Raw genomic sequence first — 20,531 nt, 5'->3', positions numbered from 1 at the left:
TCATCTAGTCTAGTGGCCATTACCCTCTTTTCATCTCCTACCATAGTTTTATCTTCTTCAAATTTCTTTCTTTGTTTAGTCACTTCACATAGTCTCACTATTTGGATTTAATGTTCTCTTTTCAATGCCCTTATCTCTTTATTGAGGAGTTTTTTATTTTCAAGTAGTTTAGTAGATGCTTTGTCATTAGAATTGATTTGGCCAAATAGTCCTTTTGTTTCAACTTCTTCATAATAGAATTACTTTATCTGGATGACAATTTCCTTTCTCCTTTTTAGGGAATCCTTTAGATCTTGTCTTATCTGCTCTATTTTTTGCAATGTGAGTTAGATGTTGATCACCTGATTGTAAATAGTCTTGTCCAATTTGAAACCCTTCATCTTCCAAGACTTAATCTCCAAGCCTTTAAGCTTCCTTTAGAGAGCCAATATTTTGATACCAATTATTTATTTATGGAGGAGTAAACTATATAGCAAGAGGTGGGGATTAAATTAGAATCTATAACACTTTATACCTTTTCACAGATTTATCCACATCCAATAATAACTTGTGCCTGTAATATAATAAATGTAAACTTGTTGTAACATGTAAATCAATTCAATAACATGCATGAAAGTAATAACACATAACACAATATTATTTACCCAAAAACCTCCATGGTGTAGGTAAAAATTGGGTGGGGATAACACGCACAAATCTTCACTACTGTAGTAATAAAGTTAACCAGTTAAGGTTACAATATTTGACCATAATATATGATCTACTTAGTGAGGATTCTATCCTATTAAAGATTTAAGAAATTGTTAGCTTTCACTTGGTTAGAGGATTTGATGCCTACTCCTAAGTAAGGACTCTATTAACAGATTTACAAAGATATGTTAAGACCACTCTGTTAAGAGATTTACCTTGATTCAAGTCCATTTAAACTTTCTTAGTACATGACTCTCAATTTTCTCTACAAGATAATTTTGAGGCTTCTCCTTACTAACTGATGCTCTCCTCTAATCTAATACTCTTGTCTTTCCCTTCCACACTCACTTCTTATGAACAAGTCACTTATTCTATTAGATGATAATAAAACCATTGAATGACTTCTGATATTCTTTTTTCTTCTCTTCACACATAGACTATCACTTCCTTGCTCACTCTATCTTCCTCTCTCTATAATCTAGGTTAAAATCATTGCTATATAAAGATTCCATGAAGAGTCTTCTAGATGTTTCTATGTTTTCCCTCTTCATCTTGATTGTTGAACATACACATGGGAATATATGATCCATGCCATGTAAATGTTCTATAACAACTTAAAAAAGTATTAAATGTTCTATAACAACCTCTTCAAAACTTAAACATACCTTCCAAGTTGGCCTACTAATCATTTTTCCTAAAACTCTATTCCATTCCTAACTTTTATATAAACTCTGCATTACTTAACCTCTACTATTACTAGTGCTTGGCATTGTTGTTGCTCAACCTTTATTGACTTCCTGAAGCTTGACATATACTATGCTTGAAACATACTATATCACTAGGTACTTATATACTTGGAATTATACTTAGCCATTGATGACTTGCTCAATCATTGAAAGCGTTTGGTCCATATACCATACTTGACTTTTATACAATTACTCAGGACATACTATGTTATGTACATGACTCAACCTATGTAGAGTAGGTCAATCACAGTGATGACCTTCTAACTTTTCCTAGTAAATGACTAAGTGACTAACACTAATAGACAACAAAGGTTATAGATATCAACATCAAGCCCCTAGGAAGACTATGTTGGCACTCAAAATTGAAGCACTAATTTTGAGTACCATTCTAAGAATTGAGTCAAATTGAGCCCCTATAAGTGCTTTTCATGAATATGTACCCATATATCATTTTGAGGCCTATGAAGTGTTTCATGCTTTCCACACCTTTCATTCAACATATTTTTGCATTCCATGATGATAAGTTTCTTTTGGACATTTCCACCCCCCCCCCCCCCCCCCCCCCCCGATTCAACCCATTACTAATAATTGATTTGAGAGACCTTCATTGGGTTATATTCTTTATTGTGGGTTAACACATGTTTTGGGTAGTATGCGTGTTATCTATTTTCACTATTTCAGAAAGGAATTTTCATGCCCATTTAGAAATAGAAAAATTCACTATTTTAGAAGTTCGTTTCTCTTGCCTTCATGAAATAGCAAAATTAGTTTGTGATAAATGGGTTGGTACCATGTGGTAGTGTGCAAAATTTGTGTGTTATCCCATTTTGCCATTTCAAAAAGGCATTTTTTGGCAACCCATGTAATAGCTAAATTATATGTTGTTCTTCCATTGTGCATTGAAAATTGTATCTGTTGTCCAATTTCAGGGATTCCTTCATCAATGGTTGTGTTTTAAGCATTCATTGGGAGATCTTTTATAGCATCTAGGCTGTCCATTTCAAATGGATGATTTATATTGATGGTTTATTTTTTTGGTGGAAAATTAGATTTTACCTATGTAGGTCAATTGTATAGGTGTATGCAGGTGGTTAATGTGCGTATAATCCCACCCCTCATTTTTTGGCATAGATTTTGTTTGTTCCACATTGAGCGGGTGGTGACTCTTTATGTTTTTTTAATAAACACCACTCACATATTAGATGTCAAAACTAGCTCACTTAAGACAAAGGTTCAAGGTCATGTGTGTGGGGCCTACAACTAATTGAAGTACACAAATAAGTAAATTTTAAATGAAAATATAGGACAATCTAATGACTAGACATATGACTTAGTAACTAGATAACCAATGGTAGAGTGCTATATGACACATTTATCGAGGAGTAGTGATGTGGCAATGATGACATGTGCACACTTTGAGGTGAGTGACATGGTAGAAGTGGACACATGTCACATTGTCACATTCTTGTGATGACATGGCATAAATTTGAGTGTGTATACGACAAAGCAAGAGATTCACACATAGCACTAGATGTTGAAGTGTTGATTTTTCAAATGGACACACCAAATTGCACCATGTGGTAGGAATTGATGGTATTGTAATGTTACCATGGGGAGTTGCTCAGAAGTTAAGAAAAGTGACATAGTGACAGGCTACCATGTGGAAACATGCAAAGATGAGGTGTTGATCCATGGACCAATTACATGGCACCACATGGCACCTAGGTGGGTTGCTGACTGGATGGATGACTGCAAAGTTCAGCAAATGAGAGAATGATACATGTCAAAGACCTGGACAACTAGGTTTAACTTAAATTCAAATGAGAGGGAAAATTAGAAAGTTCAAAAAAATTATTTAGTTTATTCCTTTTTAGGTTTGAATGTGCATCATCATTTAAATAAAAATGAGTTTTATCATATACTTACAACTTTAGCATAAATATAAATATTTGCAAGAATTTAGGCCTATGAATCAATTTTAAACCTAGAACTTCTTTTGGCTTTCTTAGGTGTACTTCTTAAGTGAGTATAGGATTATCATATATCAAAAAAAAGATCTTAGAATCTAGTTTCTATATCTACTATCAATTTTTTTTATAGGTATTAGCTGGTAAAAGTAATATCAATTTTTGTCTGAGGTTCTTCTTATGTAACTGTATTCTGGCATGAGTAGTTTAGATTTAGTTTGTGGCTAAATAGTGAAGTGGTTATTTGAAAAAATTGGAGAGGATCCTATTGTTGATGTTATTTTTCCTCCATATCATTTTGGTGGAACTTTTAGTAGAGTTTTGGTAGAAAATAGGATATTTGATCAAGAAGAGTATTGTCAGCATTCTTTGAGATATTTTCAGTGTTGGTTATGCACAATGATGGGATTTTCTAGATTTTAGTGGAAGAGAGAAGAGAAAAGTTTGGATTTAACAGATTGAAGAATTCCAAGTGGAAAAATGGAATCATTAGATTAGATCCAAGATTTCTTCTTCTTTTATACCTTTCTTTCTTCTTTCATGGTATAGGGTTGGTTCCAGTCTATTGAGTAGAGCTCTAGCTATGATTCCACCATTCTTTAGAATTTTCTTTGTTATGAAAATTATTGTAATTTATTTAAGCATTAGATAATAAAATCATCTTTTGTGTATCTTCTAGGTTATTCCATACTCTTAATATATTTTGTTTCAAGGAAATAAATAGAAAGATTCTTGCTGAAAGTTTCTATCTAAATCTTGTCTCCTTTCTATGGGTTTGTGATTTTCTGTTATATATGAACAAAGAACATATTTTCTAGTTGCAACTTGATTTTAAGTTGTATTCCATTATGTATTTATATATTGTGTCAAAGACTTGAGTAAATGCTTAATATGCATTGACAGAATTGCAAGGTTCATAGAAGGATTTGGTAAGAATAAGTTTCATTTTGAAGATTGACATCTATTTACAAAGTGAATGGATATATCATAGTCATAGATGTATTTTCTTACTTTTTTGATGGCCAATATATAAGGGACTAATCAGCTAGGAGATGGCATATTTCTTGTTGTTACATATGTGGATATGTTGATTTTAAATCAGATCAATCATCCATTTTCCCTTTCATGTTGTAGAGCTAAAAGAATAGCCACACCTAGCTTATCAATCTCATAGGTTATGTGATTATCTATTTCATATCTATGTCATTTTCATAAGCAATAGAAGGATTTGGGGTTTTATCTACTTTATATAGACTCAGAACTATGGTTTTCCATTGGTCACATTATGGAGTCTAAGGTTTACCCGCGTAGGTCTGGTAGAGCCTGAAGAAGGAGTTTTCCTTATAGTTGGCCCAAGTTCTATACAAATGCATTCACCATAGGAGTTAGCTACCCCTAGGTGCACTTTTCTTCAGTTATTTGGTTATTCAAAATTTGTTAAATAAGGAACTAAACGACTATCCATAGCACCAACCAAGACCATCACAACATATGATAAGGTCCCAATAACACTAGTAGAAGGTATATACCTAAGAAGAATCCCCTAGCAGTTAACTCAATCCTAATAGACAATGAATCTAGCATGTGACTCATGCAAAGCCCCGATGAACTTTGGAGCTTTAACGATTGATAATGCCCTATCCATTGCACCCATAGTAGCAACAGAAACTAGTGAAACCTTAGGGACACCATTAGCTAAAGATGAATGTATAGGACTAGAAGAAAATCAAGCCCTTGTAGTAGATGACATAGACTCAAGAGATGAATTAACACCAACCGCAACAATAACCCCATCTACAACCCCAACCTCTAATATAATGCCAACATGAAGATAAACCCTAGAAAAAGAACTACTAGCCTTAGCAGACAACCTATCATCAAAAAATTCTAAAATACCAACATCAACCCTGATAGATGTCACAACACTAGTAGAAACCCTAGTAGAAGTACAACTAGTTAGATCCATTAGAGAAAATTGTTATAAATTAAACTCCACCATCACAACTTTGGGGAGAAGGGAGGTTGAATCATTTCTTATGTGCTAATTTATATTAATCATGATTTATTGACTATATTTAAAAATAATTATCTCTTTTTCATAGTTACAAAGAAAGAGACTCATCCTTATAACATGATCCTTGTTTGGATATGGCTCTTATTTTCTCTATCACTGTAAGTTGAAGAAGGAACTGGCTTATGGTTATATTCCTCTACTTTTATTTTATTTTTACTATGTTGTATACATGTTATATTGATTTAATGTTTGTAAATATGCCATTATTTTATCTAACTAGAGATTCTAAAAAATGGTAGTTAGCCATTCTGTTGATCTTTGTGCTGTCAAACCAAAAATATACTTCTTCATCTATCTTACGTGGCATTTTTGCACTTTCTTCTAATTCTACTACCTCTGGGGAACCATGACATTTCTTTTTTATAAATTTCTAATATACATGAGTTATCATATGGTTATACTAACCCCTAAGTCAATATACTCCTTTTGTGCTCTCTTTTGTGATGTGTTCATTTCACATGGTTTACCCTTATTGGGGACATCTCAAAGTGGAAATATTTCTCATGGGTGCATGTATGCTTATTTCAACCCATTTCTTCCATTAAGACATTTTTAATTTATGTAACATGGGAGCATAATACTACGCTCCTTGTTTTTCACTTACACACACATTGATTCAATATAATCTATTGTAAGAGATGGTTAAGGGGATAGTACTTTCCTTTTATTTATCTTTATATTATCATTTCGTTATGTATTATTTAGAAAATCCTTGGAATTATCCTTTCCTTCACCCTCTTGGAGATAATACTTTTTCTTAGCATGATCCATAGTAAGACAATACCTTATTGGATGCCAACCTCTCTCTCTCTCTCTCTCTCTCTCTCTCTCTCTCTCTCTCTCTCTCTCTCTCACTCTCCCTCTCACTCTGTCTCCCCAAGATCTTTTATCTTATTTTTATAATTGATTGGGATATAAGTGTTAGAAAGTAAAGCCCGCCAATATAACTAAGAGGGGGTGGGGGGTGAATCAATTATCAAACTATTATAACAATTATCAACCTTATTAATCCTTATGCATGTGAAAAATATAACTGACAACCATAACAAGATACTCACACACAATAACACAATATATGTTAACTAGGGAAAACCCTAGTGGGGATGGTACCCAAAAAATAATGTACTAATATAAATGTTCCTTGTTAGAGGATAGACTCTATTAGGAGTCAGTAAGTATATTGAGTAGATATTAGTCCTTGTTAGGATACTTTGAATCCCTATTAGGATACTCCAACCCTATTAGGAGTTGTGCCAACCTTGTTAAGAGTTGTAGAAGGTAGATGGACCCACTATCCAAATAGCTTCAAGGGCAAGACCACCAAACTCACTCTCCAACTTGTCTCCATATTATTCCTTGCACAATAATAGAAATGAAATGTACTTGTAATTTCTCTATCCTGTCAACCAAAATTTCTATTTTGATCTTGTTACTAGATCACCAACCTCACATCCAATAATCCCTTGGATTAGTTACTCAGATTTACCAAATACTCTGCTCTTGTTTGCATAGTCCATAGTTGATCTAAATAACTCTCACACTTTACCAAAAAGAAAATAACCTTCCTTTATACCATGTCCTCAAAAAAATTCCTTCAATTGGCCTTAAGGCTTTTCCAATTAATTATAATAGGACCTCTTTAAGATAATTATTAATTTTATACTTACACAACATTGTTAGCTCAAAATCTTTATAACTTGTCACATGTGTGACCTTAGAGCTTGTTCACTCATTGACAACATCATCAAATTGTCTTCTATCACTGTCTAACCTCACATAGCATGGTTCTGTCTTTGTTAGGAGATACAATCCATTCATTAGAAACTACTTCTTAGGAACTTTATTTGTATATTTCTCACTATAAATAAACTATATCTTCTACATATATTTGACTCTCTATATGTGTACTTAACCACATCATCAAGACATAGTTTAGAACATGACCTTAATCATGCTTCACATAATCTTTAAAACTTAGTCTATATAACCTCGTTCTCTCTTTGCTACTCTACTAGTCTTCATAGAAACTATACTATGTTGACATCAATGACAAACACAATGTTGAATGCAACATTCCAATCATGGTAACAATATCTCACATGTTCTTGTGATACTTAGGGAACTCCCCAAAATAAATATTATCAACATTCATGCTAACAATTAGTCACTTGGAGAAATTATGTTTCCTTATCTCCTTGACCTTGATAATATTTCTCTAATGCATTGACCTAATTTATTATAATAATGGGTTCTTCTTACACTCACACTAATTTAGTGGCTTAATTTACCATCCTCAAAATTTGGCACCCATATTTAGATGCTCTATTAGGACCCATTTTGGTGATTTCAATATCTAATGTCCATTACTCTTGATCTTATAAAAATGGTTCTTCTTTAACCTATCATCCTAAACCTAGTTCAAATTTGCATTGATTTTCTTATGTACACAAAATTATAGACATTATGTTCTAACTTAATTTCCCTCAAATTTTCTTGGAGCCCTATGTTAGGGTTATTGTTAGAAATTAGACCTCATGGTCTTCTTGATTTAGTTTTGAACCCTAGTATATAAGATGAATTATATAAAAACTCCATCCCTCATCATTTTGGTAACCACAATCAAGACCCATTACTATTCTTAAACATTCAAGCATTCAATCGATTAGATTCAAGGTTTGAAGGAAATAATCCAAGATCTAGTTTTCATTCAATCCTATAAGGGATATTCAAGGGAATATTTTACATTGTATAAATTGTCACTCCCATGAAGGAGAAGTAGAGGAGTTCACAATCAAGATAGGATATCCTTCCTTCCATCTACAATTATTTTCCCTTCACTGTAAGCCTTTATCAAGCATATCTACATAAAAGATCTAGAAATGACATTCATTGATCAATCCATTTATTTGGAAATCTTTGAGTCCTTTTTATATTCCAAGGTTAACACCTTTAACTAAATCAATGATCAATCATCTTCATGAAAATGATTGATTTCTACATTTGGTCATGAAGTCTTGTGCAAGGTGAATCAAACATTTACCTTTCTACATAAATTTCTTTATTTGAATTCTTTTCATTTTCAAGGTTGATTCCTTAATAGGGGTTTGAAAGAGGAGAAACTCGTCAGAAATAGATAATACTAAGAGGGGGTGGAGGTAGGTGAATCAATATTCTACAAAATTTTGAGCACAACTGGATATTATTAATTACTTTGAAAAATGCATATGAAAGTAAACCAATAATGTTGGATAGTAAATAAATCCATACATAAAGAGAACACATAACACCTTTTTTTTTTAACTAGGGAAATCCTAGTGAAGGGAAAACCCTGGTGGGGATGACACCCACAAAATGATCCACTAAACAAAAGAACCCTATTAAGGATATTGGCCCTATTAGTAGTCTATGAATTACATATAATGTCTCAGTCCTTGTTAGAGGACTAGGCCTTGTTAAAAGCTTCAACCATGTTACGAGTTTCTTCCACCCTATTAGGAGGTGGTGTTACAAATACATATGTATGCAAGAAGAGTCCACTACCCAAACATGTAATTTTACAATTTAGTGCCTTAAACAAAATAAGATAGATACAATAACCTCTTATCTATTGTCTGTTATACTTCACATATCTCTGATCTTACATCAAAATTCACATCATGGGTGTCTCATATAAGTTTTCATGTCACATTCTTAGTTTGTATATAAACCATATAATTTTCATCCACATAACATATAATACACATTACTTTTACATACTTTGTAACTAGTGATCTCTTTACTTATACTCTTTTCTTTCACAAAAATCTAGTGCAATCGGCTTAATAATTTCACACATCATGCTAACTTAGGGTTAACATCTATGATTTTTTCCCTAAACAATTATGTTATTATTTTGTGACCAAAATAATTCCTTAACTAGTTATCAACCCTTTTTTGTTGTAATCTATTATGTCTAGTTCTTTGCCTTTACTAGTGTTTTACCTGTAACTTCATTCATACTATCTGTACTAATTTGCATACTTAGGTACATCATCATGAAACTATGGTCTACTTTTCCTTAACTACATATGTTGATTACCATTTTAAACTTCACAATACTAAATTTTCCTCTGAAATGATATTAAAATTGTCTAACACTTAGACAATTTTCTATCTCTAATCATGGATTCTTTAGTTGTATGTTCTACATTCTATTCTACAATTATATGTTTCCATAAATGAAAACCCTTAATCTTACTAACTTAGCCATATTTCCAACAATCTCCCCCTTTGGAATTGATGGAAATATATGGGAAAATTGGCTAAGTTCCAAAAATGTTACAATTTTTTTCTCAGAATTGGCCTTACAAATTTTCAAAATTACAAAATTGTGGATCATTACATATTACCATCTTTAGTTTATACTTTCTTATACTAATACTCCCCATTTCATTATACTTTATACAATTTTCCTTTATTCTTCTCCCCCTTTAAAATCAATGACAAAGGTGGAAAAACTTAATACATGTAAAAAATTTAGTTCATTACCTCCCTACTATGTTGATAGGTGAGAAATATATTCTCTAAAGTTGACTGTTAGACCCTTTATATCATTCTCCCATTAATCCTTTACTCCTCTTGAGATGTTGACGAGAGTGCATAATCCATAGTATGCAATCTCCATGACAATTAAATCTAAGTAGATAAAGCTATCAAATGATGTCCTAACTAATAGACATTCTTTCAACTGACATTTAATTGTGCTCAACTTCACTAATATGTGTTCTTTGATAAGTGAGAACCTCTTTGTAATCCTTGTCTTTCTATATTCTAAAAGGCTTATTTCATGACATGCACTACTAACTTTTGTTTCAATTGTTTCAATCATTACACCAGGTTGACATACCTAATACTTCTCAATGTTTCTTATTAAGTTCATCCTCAATGTCTTTTGTGAAAATGAAAGAAATTGTACACTTTGCATACAAGGTCTTTCCTTCGTGATCTCATTTTCTTAATGTCTTGATACAAGTATCAAGAGTCAATAAATGATTTTTGATGTTTTGACAAACAATTTCAAACATCTTTGCATCATACTTGGCCTGATCTTGTGTTATTGCATCTTTTGAAAAACTTGTGAATTCAACATCAAATGATTGAATCACAACCTTTTCCCTACCTTCAAGGTCAAAATCAAGTGAATTTATAGTCAAATCTCCTTGTATCTTCTCAGTTATTTCCATGAAATTTTTTTGCAAACTCTTTATCTACATTTTCTTGTTGATAATTTTGCTAAGTGATGATATCAATTCTGATTAATCATCATCATCTAAGCTACTGAGTGTTTCAAGGGTAAGAGAAGTGCTAGGTGCACTTTATTTTCCCTTATTTCTTTGTTCCTCTTCTTTTACCTTCTTCTCTTCTGCTATCTTTTCTTCTTCCTCTTTTCTCTTTTTCTCTTCTTCTTCCTTCCTTCTCTTTTCTTCCTCTTCTCTCTTCTTATTATTTTCTTCTTCTCTTCACTTCTTTTCTACCTCTTCTTTCCTTTCCATTTCTTCCTCTCTTCTCTTTTCCTCTTCTTCTTTCTTCCTCTTCTTTTCTTCTTCTCTCATCTTCTTTTCTTCCTCCTCTATTTTCTTCTTTTCTACCTCTTCCTTGTTTTGGTGTTTCAAAACTACCAAGTAATAAAATACTTGATACCAAGATGATGAAGAAAAACTTAGTCTAAGGGTTAGCTACCTCCTATGTTCAACTAAGAATTCCTCAAATCTGGACCCAACTTCAACAAAACCACAAGGATTTTCTACTTTTTAGGTTTTGCAAAACAAAGGTGGGTGCACCTGAGGGATAAGAGGGCTCAATACTAGATATTATCTTCACACTTCATTCATTTATTAATATTATGTTATAAAACTTATTCCCTATAGTAGATATTTGGTCACAATTCTTCTTAGATTTACAAATAATTTTGAGCACCAACAGCTAACCACAAAATAGAAACTAAATGCAACCAAGTATTGACTAGCTATTATATTCTTCATACATGAAAGTAAATTTGATTCAAAATTTGAATATATGCTTCACGCAATTCTATGATCCCTTCTCATGAAAACTAACCAAAATGATCAATGCCCTATCCATTGGGAATTAAAGTCTACCCAACAATTTTTGATCTAAAAAATTGCATTACAATCATTATTATCGGCAATTTACCCTAAACCTCATTCTTATGCATATCCTTCTTATTGACTAGAAATTCTATAACCTTACTGAAGAATTTACTTAATTCATTAAATTAAAAGCAATAGCAAACTGATATACAACTTATCCTAGTTGTATTAAATTGAATAAGCTTTTCTCCCACAACCTCAAAATAACTAGTTAATAACAATGGAAACAAGATTTAGAGAAAACATATATGATGGTAACTCTCCTTTGTATTAATTTTCTTTGAAAATCACAACACTGATGTAAAACTTAGAACAACTCAACACAAGACAACATGATCCTTAAATGTTGATGTATTCTCATATTTCTAGTAAAAAATACATCACAAAATTAGCATGAAGAACACTAAACCGAATGTAACCCTAGCAAAAACTAAAAGTTACATAAGAGTTCAGACTATTTCTCTAGCCTTGGGATCTCATTTATATAGCATGAGATGCGACAAGCTCTAGCCTTAGAGAAGAATGAAAATTGTCCTTAAGAAAAAAATATATTACAAAAAGGTTAATGTCATAAAAGACAAAAATTAGTGCAACGAAATGTTTACATCATGAATATTCCTTTTGTGGGACCACTTTTGTTGTGGCTTCTTTTTGTTGAGGAACTTCACTTGATGATTGGCCTTGATGAAATTTATCATTCCTTAGACTGTGTGACCATTGGATTTACCTATGATGGACCATATTTTTATATTTTAAAGTTGATTCTAACTCATGGTTCTCCATCTAGGTCATCATGTACTAACAAACCAATAATTACAATTGATTCTTTTGTTGCCAAGTCATTAGTTTAAACTTTAATACTTGTTATTGTAGTTGATTTTTTATCTTCTTCTTCTTCTTCTTCTTTAATTGATGCATCAATTATTTTTAGTCCATATTGGTCCACCTCATCTTCATTAGTTACTTTTGATACCAACTGATTTAATTGTACAAGATCTACATCCACTTGTTGAAAAGTGTGTCATTTGGCCACTTAAAATTCAAGATTTCCTATTGCTTCTTTAGAGCATCTTCTCCTATTTTATTTATTTCAAAAAACTCCCTTTTTAAAGAATCAAAGAATATTTTAACTTTAAAAAATTCCTTATTTTGTTTTGGACAACCATGCATGCCCCTTTTCATTTATGACCCTACTAAATATAAGACATATTAAATCATCCAATTCTTTGGCCTGTCTTTCAATTTATCTATAGTCTCGAGCACATGAGGGAAACACTCAAAGTTTTTATCAAGATACTTTGAGAAATAGTTTATGATTCTCTTCTACAATGCAATTCTTTTATCATCAATATTAGAGAGGTCATTGGTCATGTCAAAGGTTTTCTCTATTTGCTCACAAGATAGACTAATGACTAAGAAACATAAAAGAGTGACATCGATGTCCCTGTTATTCCATATTTTCATAATTGGTTTCAAAGAAACCTCATTAGTTTTCAGCTCATTCCATATATTCATTAACCTTGAAAATTATTCATAAAATGTAGGCCAACCAATCTTGTCTACCAGATACATAACTATTCTTCTTATTTTGTCCCCATACTGGATATCCAATTCCACATGTAATGCCCATAATATGTCCTTTTCTTCCTCAAACTCTTTTGTTGTATAGAATTTGGGTCTTTGTGGGGTATCTAGTATATCTACAAGGGGATTTGACTTGAAAGGTTCAATCGGAGGATGAGGATAACTAATCCTGGGCTAGCTAGATTCTCCCACTTTTATTTTTCCCAATTGCTTGTCCATTTGTGAAGACCCTCCTTATAGAAATATCGTGAGAATGCTCGAAATAACAGAATACAAAGTGATAGCAGAACTCAGAATGAATCTACTGATCGCAGGCCACTTCGAGGGGGTAACCTCCTTTGAGCAAGCTCAATACAATAAATTCGTCCGTGCCCATCAAGGGCCTCAACCTATTCTTATATACTAGGTACGATCTAGAAAAGTAATACTACCTATGCATGTGGGATAATAAAATATACTCACGGGACGACTTACAAAGCATATGCGTCCAACAACACTACTCTAAGAAAATACACAGAAGGAACACACAGGTTCCTAACATCCCCTCTCCCTTAGAAAAAAGCTTTGTCCTCAAAGCTTAAGGTGTGGAAATTGTTGTTGAATCTGAAGAAGGGGTTCCCAGGTAGCATCCTCTGGTTGCATGCCATGCCACTGAATCAAGACCTCAGAGATGGAGCGAGAGCGAAGCTGGCGAGTGCGCTGGTCAATGATTGCCACCGGCTCCAGGATAATGGATCCTTCCGTATCCATTTCAGGGAGAGTAGTTTGTGCTCTGACAGTGGTACCCAGAACTTTCTTTAGACAAGAAACATGAAAGACTGGATGAATGCGGGAAGAAGGAGGAAGTTCCAGTTTATAAGCAACTGAACCAATCTTCTGCAAAACCTTATAAGGCCCATAAAATTTTGGGGCCAGCTTATGACGCCCTTTCAGCTTTAGGGAGGATTGTTTGTATGGCTGTAGACGAAGAAAAACCATATCCCCAACTTGAAATGAGCGCTCAGAACGGTGTTGATCTGCTTGCTGTTTCATCCGATTACGGGCCATGTGAAGATTATCCTGTAAGGTACGAAGAATCTGATCCCTACTGCGGAGAACTATGTCAACTGCCTGGACTGGTGAGCTGTTGGGAGTGTAGGGAAGGAGCACTGGAGGTGCCTGACCATAGACTGCTTCATATGGAGTCATTTTAGAGGCAGTGTGGTAAGAGGTATTGTACCACCATTCAGCTAAAGGGAGCCACTTGGCCCGCTGATGTTGCTGTTCGGAAGTGAAACAACGAAGATAAGTTTCCAAGCATTTATTGACAATTTCAGTTTGACCATCAGTTTGTGGGTGATAGCCCGAACTCATCTTCAGTTTGGTGCCAGTTTTCTGAAACAGTTCAGTCCAAAAATGACTGGTAAAAGTTGCATCACGATCAGAGACAATGGAAGAAGGGAGTCCATGAAGACAAAATATCTGGTCCATGAAGATTTGTGCAATAGAGGAGGCAGTATAGGGGTGGCTGAGGGCACAAAAATGACTATATTTCGAGAGACGATCAACCACAACCAAGATCACTGTCTTGCCACCGGATTTAGGAAGCCCTTCAATGAAATCCATAGAAATATCAGTCCAAATCCATGTAGGGATGGGCAATGGTTCGAGCAAGCCAGGAAGGAGGGTCGTTTCACCCTTGTGGCGTTGGCAAGTATCACATTCAACCACCATCTGTTGAATCGTCTATTTCATCCCTTTCCAAAAGAAGTTTCTCCTTGCTCGCTCATAAGTTTTGAGGAAGCCTGAGTGCCCTGCTGAAGGAGAAGCATGGAGTTCATAAAAAATAGCCTGATGTAGAGCTGGGTTCTGAGGAAGCACTAGCCGACCCTTGTATCGAAGAGAAGCACCATCCCAAGAGTAATGTGGTATAGCAGAAGGATTATTGGCTAGCTGGTGAATGATTTGAGATAAAGAAGAGTCACTGTCATAGCCCTGCTGAATAGACGCTAACCAATTGGGAATGGGCATAGAAATAGCGGAAAGGGAAGCTTGATTATCAAATGTGCGAGAAAGAGCATCTGCCACAATATTCTCCTTACCCTTCTTGTAGGTGATCTCATAATCATACCCCATGAGTTTGCTGACCCATTTCTGTTGTGTAGGAGAGGATACCCGTTGTTCCAGGAAGTATTTCAGACTTTGGTGATCGGTTCTGATGCAAAAATGACTCCCTAAGAGGTATGGCCGCCACTTCTGTACAGCATGCAAAATAGCCATCATTTCTTTTTCATAAGTAGAGAGGGCTAGATTCTTACCAGAGAGGGCTTTGCTAGTGAACGCAATAGGATGGTCATCTTGCAGGAGAACAGCACCCAATCCATTGCCGCAAGCATCACTCTCAATAGTGAAGGGTTTGGAAAAATCTGGCATCGCGAGAATAGGTGTACTACACATAGCCTGTTTCAGTTGTTCAAATGCAGTCTCAGCAACAGGGTTCCAGGAGAAGGCATCCTTTTTTAATAGAGTTGTCAATGGTGCTGCAATTTTCCCGTAATCTTTGACAAACTTGCGGTAGTAGCCAGTCAACCCCAAAAAACCCCGAAGGCTCTTGAGAGTTTTAGGATGTGGCCAAGTTTTCATGGCATCTATTTTTGTAGGATCCACCCACACTCCATGGTGTGCAACAATATGCCCGAGATACTCCACTTCCTCTTGGCCAAACACACATTTAGATAGTTTTGCACAAAGTTGATGACCAGAGAGAAGTTGCAAGACAAGCTCCAGATGATGGAGATGCTCAGCCCAAGTTTTGCTATATATGAGGATATCATCAAAGAAGACCAGAATGAATTTCCGGAGGTATGGTCGAAATATGTTATTCATCACTACCTGAAATGTTGAAGGAGCATTCGTGAGGCCAAAGGGCATGACTAAAAATTCATAGTGACCATCATGTGTGCGGAAGGCAGTTTTAGGTATATCCTCCTCATTAACCCGAATTTGGTGATACCCAGAACGAAGATCTAACTTGGAGAAAAAATGAGCCCCATGAAGTTCATCAAGAAGTTCATCAACAACTGGAATGGGAAACTTGTCCTTTATAGTGAGATGATTAAGTGCTCGAAAATCAATGCAGATTCGCCATAACCCATCTTTTTTGCGAACAAGAAGAACTGGAGAAGAAAAGGAACTGGTACTAGGGCGAATAATACCTTGCTTCAGTAAGTCACGGACAAGTATCTCGATTTCGGTCTTCTGATGAAATGGGTAGCGGTAGGGCCTGATGTTGGGCGGAACACTGCCAGGAAGGAGCTGAATATGGTGGTCCTCTGGACGAGAAGGAGGTAATCCCACAGGTTCAGCAAATATACCAGAATACTTGTCCAAAATGTGTTGGAGATCGGCAGGAGTGCTAGAGACTGCTGATGGCTGCATCTGAATGGAATGGAGCTGAGCGATGACACCATGTGAATTCTTCTTAAGAATTTTTTCCATACGGTGTGAACTGATGATGCTGAGAGACCCTGGTTGTAAGCCTTTCAAAGTGTGTTGGTGCCCCTCGGCGAAAAACTGCATCCAAAGTTCAGCAAAATCCCAGAGAATGGGGCCAAGAGTGCGTAACCATTGGGCACCCAAAACCACATCACAGCCACCTAAGGGTAAGGCAAACATGTCAGAGCGCATGTTATAATCTCCAATAGAGAGACGCACATTGCGACATTTCCCTTTACAAGGTAAAGTGCCCCCATTGGCAATCATGACTTCAAAGCTAGAGCAGGGATGGATAAAGCAATCAGCCTGTTTGGCTATTCGTGGATCAATGAAGTTATGAGTGCTACCAGAATCAATGAGTATAGTAAGAGGGATCTTCTTGAAGAAACCCTGGACCCACACGATTTGTGGAGTAGTGACTCCTGCCAAAGCATGGACAGATATCTCTGGTGGAGCTTCTGGTGAAGGAGGTTCAGGCTGGTGAGGCTCAACCTCATCACCCACTGTTTCCTGAGCATCTACATATTCTTCCAGTTCCGGTGGAGAATCCACATCCAAGAGATAGAGCTTTTGCTGAACACATCTATGGCCCCGAGACCATTTCTCATCACAATTATAACAAAGCCCTTTGTCTCGCCTGACTCGCATCTCTGTTTCAGACAAGTGCTTGATCGGAGTAGTTCTGGGAGCTGGTATGACTGGAGGGTTGTGAGAACCTGTATTTCTGAATGGAGCAAAATTAGATCTGGAGCGTTGTAGAGCACTAATCTTGTCTTCCGCTAACTTAGCCAACCCAAGGGCTTCCATCATTGTAGTAGGTCGAAACATTTTGACTTCTGAGCGAAGTGCATCCTTCAGACCACTGACAAAACAACTACGGAAGAATTCATCAGACAAGCCCTCTGTGTGATTAGCTAATTTTTCAAACTCTGTCTGGTATTCTCTTACAGTGCCTGTTTGACGCAGTTTAGTGAGTGCTCCTGTGAAATCATCAAAGGAACTAGGGCCAAAGCGCTCCAAAATGAGGGTGCACAATTCTCTCCACGTTGGGCCTACATTAGCCTTGATGTACCAACGGAACCATTGAAGAGCTTCATGTTCCAAATGAAAAGATGCAAGGGGGACTTTGTGGTTATCCAAAGTATTATGCAAGCTGAAATACTGCTCTGCCCTATAGATCCATCCAGTCGGATCAGAACCATCGAAGCGTGGAAAATCAAGCTTTGGTCCACGGAAATTGCTAGAAGAGGACCCAGTATCTCCTGAATGGTTTCGGCTCATGGCTGACTGCTGAAAGTTAAGACCCAGAATTTTGTCATCCAGATCTTGAAGTTTGGTTTTGAGGGATGCAATTTCCTCTTCCATGATTTTTGCTCCTGTACGCGTAACAACCATAAAACAAGGTTTTTTTTTTTTTTTTTTTTTTTTTTTTTTTGGGAATGGGTAGAAGATGAGAAACAAAAACTTTTTTAGTTACGGCAAACTTGGATTTGGGTAAAACTCATATAGGAAATGGGTGTTTGACGGGTGGTGGGAGACTATCTGGGGACAAGGGAAAAAGAAAAATGAGGGTTTCAAGGGTAGGGAGGCGAAATGAGGCGAACAGTCCAAGAGGGATAAGGGAGCAAAATGAGGAATTGAATCTTGTGGCTCAGTTTGGTGGCGATTGGATGAGAGGTGAAAAAGATAGGGCAAACCCTAAAATTAGATAAATGAGGGATTTAGGGCTTTGATATGTAAAATTTGGGGTTGGGTCGCCAAGGAAGGAAGTATGCAAAATGATATTGCAGACGTTCTGCGGAAGTATGAGCAGAAACAGAAAGCAAACAAGGAAGCTACGACTAAAAAACAGAAAAATTTTTACTTTTTTTTTTTTTTTTTTTTTTTAAATTTTTTGAATAGTCGACTTAGAAAAAATTCACTCACAGACAGAACAACTGAAAAGAGTTATTGCAATAACAAGAGATATTAGAAGTGAGAGGAACCTGAAGGCCACGACAGAAAAAAAAAATTTGATGTAATTTCCACCCAGCGAGCCCAAGAGAGTGCTCTGATACCAGATGTGAAGACCCTCCTTATAGCAATATCGTGAGAATGCTCGAAATAACAGAATACAAAGTGATAGCAGAACTCAGAATGAATCTACTGATCGCAGGCCACTTCGAGGGGGTAACCTCCTTTGAGCAAGCTCAATACAATAAATTCGTCCGTGCCCATCAAGGGCCTCAACCTATTCTTATATACTGGGTACAATCTAGAAAAGTAATACTACCTATGCATGTGGGATAATAAAATATACTCACGGGACGACTTACAAAGCATATGCGTCCAACAACACTACTCTAACAAAATAAACAGAAGGAACACACAGGTTCCTAACACCATTTGAGAAATCTGAGCCTCCAATTGATGTATTCTATTTCCTCTTCCCTCATAGGCCTCTAATACTTTTTCAAATCTAGTGTTAAGTTCCAAGAATTTTTTCTTGTCCTTAGCAGCAACAAATACTCCAAAATCCACCATTTATTTGGTCATCTAGGACATATTCTTACTATCCACTTCATTTTCTCTATAAACAATAAGCCTACCTATGTGTTATGAATCTAAAATTTCTTACATTCTACCTTTGTCTCTTTTTTGGCACATTACTAAGGCCTAATGTTCATCACTATATTATAACCCCTTATGGGCTTGTAGGAATTTCTCCTCATTTCTAAACTGGGTGTCCTTTGATTTCTTTAATGTAGCAAAAATCATTGCATTTGCAATATCCCATTGTGGGAATAATAAAACTCTAGAATCTTTCAACAAATACATACCCCCTTTAGGAGTTATTTGGGAAAACTCTTCAATAAAATTAGCCTTAATCTTCTCCTCAATTTTGGAGTCCTCCCTACTAGGTTTCTCTATTTTAAGTCTTTTGTACTTCTCAAAATTGCTTATACTTTTTCTCCACAAAAGTTGAGAAAATGCTCTTGACTTCACAAAACTCTTATCATCAATAAATTTCTTAGATACCCATTCAACTGCATGATCTTTTTCCTTACCTCTATAGTCCCCCACAATGATAACTAATGTTGACATAGGAGGCTCCTTAGGCACTCATTCTTTTATATTTGTTATTTTAATTACAATATCCCTCTCCCCTCCCATTTGTCTCAGTTGTTCTCTCAAGGATACTTCATCATCTATTCAGAGTGAGGCTTCACTAGGGGAGTTTTCTTCAACCTTAGAAGAGGATCCTTATTCCAATTTCTATTTCTTAGGAGCAAATGGGCTTTTAGAAAGTTGTCTTTTGTATTGAGGCATAGGTTGTACACTCTTGGCCACTACATACCTAACTTTTTTCTGTAATGTAAACCACTCTGGGTTCAAAATTTCCTTCTTCTCATTCAAAGTTTGCATGAATCCAACAATTATCCATCAAAATTTATATATTTTCACCCTAGTATTTTCTATTAGTAAGGGGATCAAGGTCTAGCTCAAAAGCATTTATAAAATCAAGAACCTTGCTATATACCTTTCATTTTTCTTTTCTAACTTCTTACTCCTATAATGAGAACTTGTTCCTAACTATATCTTTAGGAAAGTATACAATGTTCTTCTAGGCTTTGGCTTTTGTTCTTTCTTTGAATAATTCATAAAATCCCTTTGGGTCTATAAAGCAAGAATGGGATTGAGCCATTTGATACTTGTGTAGAAATTTTTCGGAATGTCTCCATCCCTTTTTGACAAAAAAAAAGTTGTGTGCAACATTAATTTGTGGAAAGAAGGTACCTTTCTATTTTCCCAAAAAATCTCTCTCTTCCATTGATCCTATCTATCACAAAAGCTCAATAATTCTCAT

Source organism: Cupressus sempervirens, chromosome 3, assembly GCF_028749045.1.
Source record: "Cupressus sempervirens isolate cs-2001-9-10 chromosome 3, ASM2874904v1, whole genome shotgun sequence".
Lineage (NCBI taxonomy): Eukaryota > Viridiplantae > Streptophyta > Pinopsida > Cupressales > Cupressaceae > Cupressus > Cupressus sempervirens.
Note: the sequence above shows the minus strand (reverse complement) of the source record.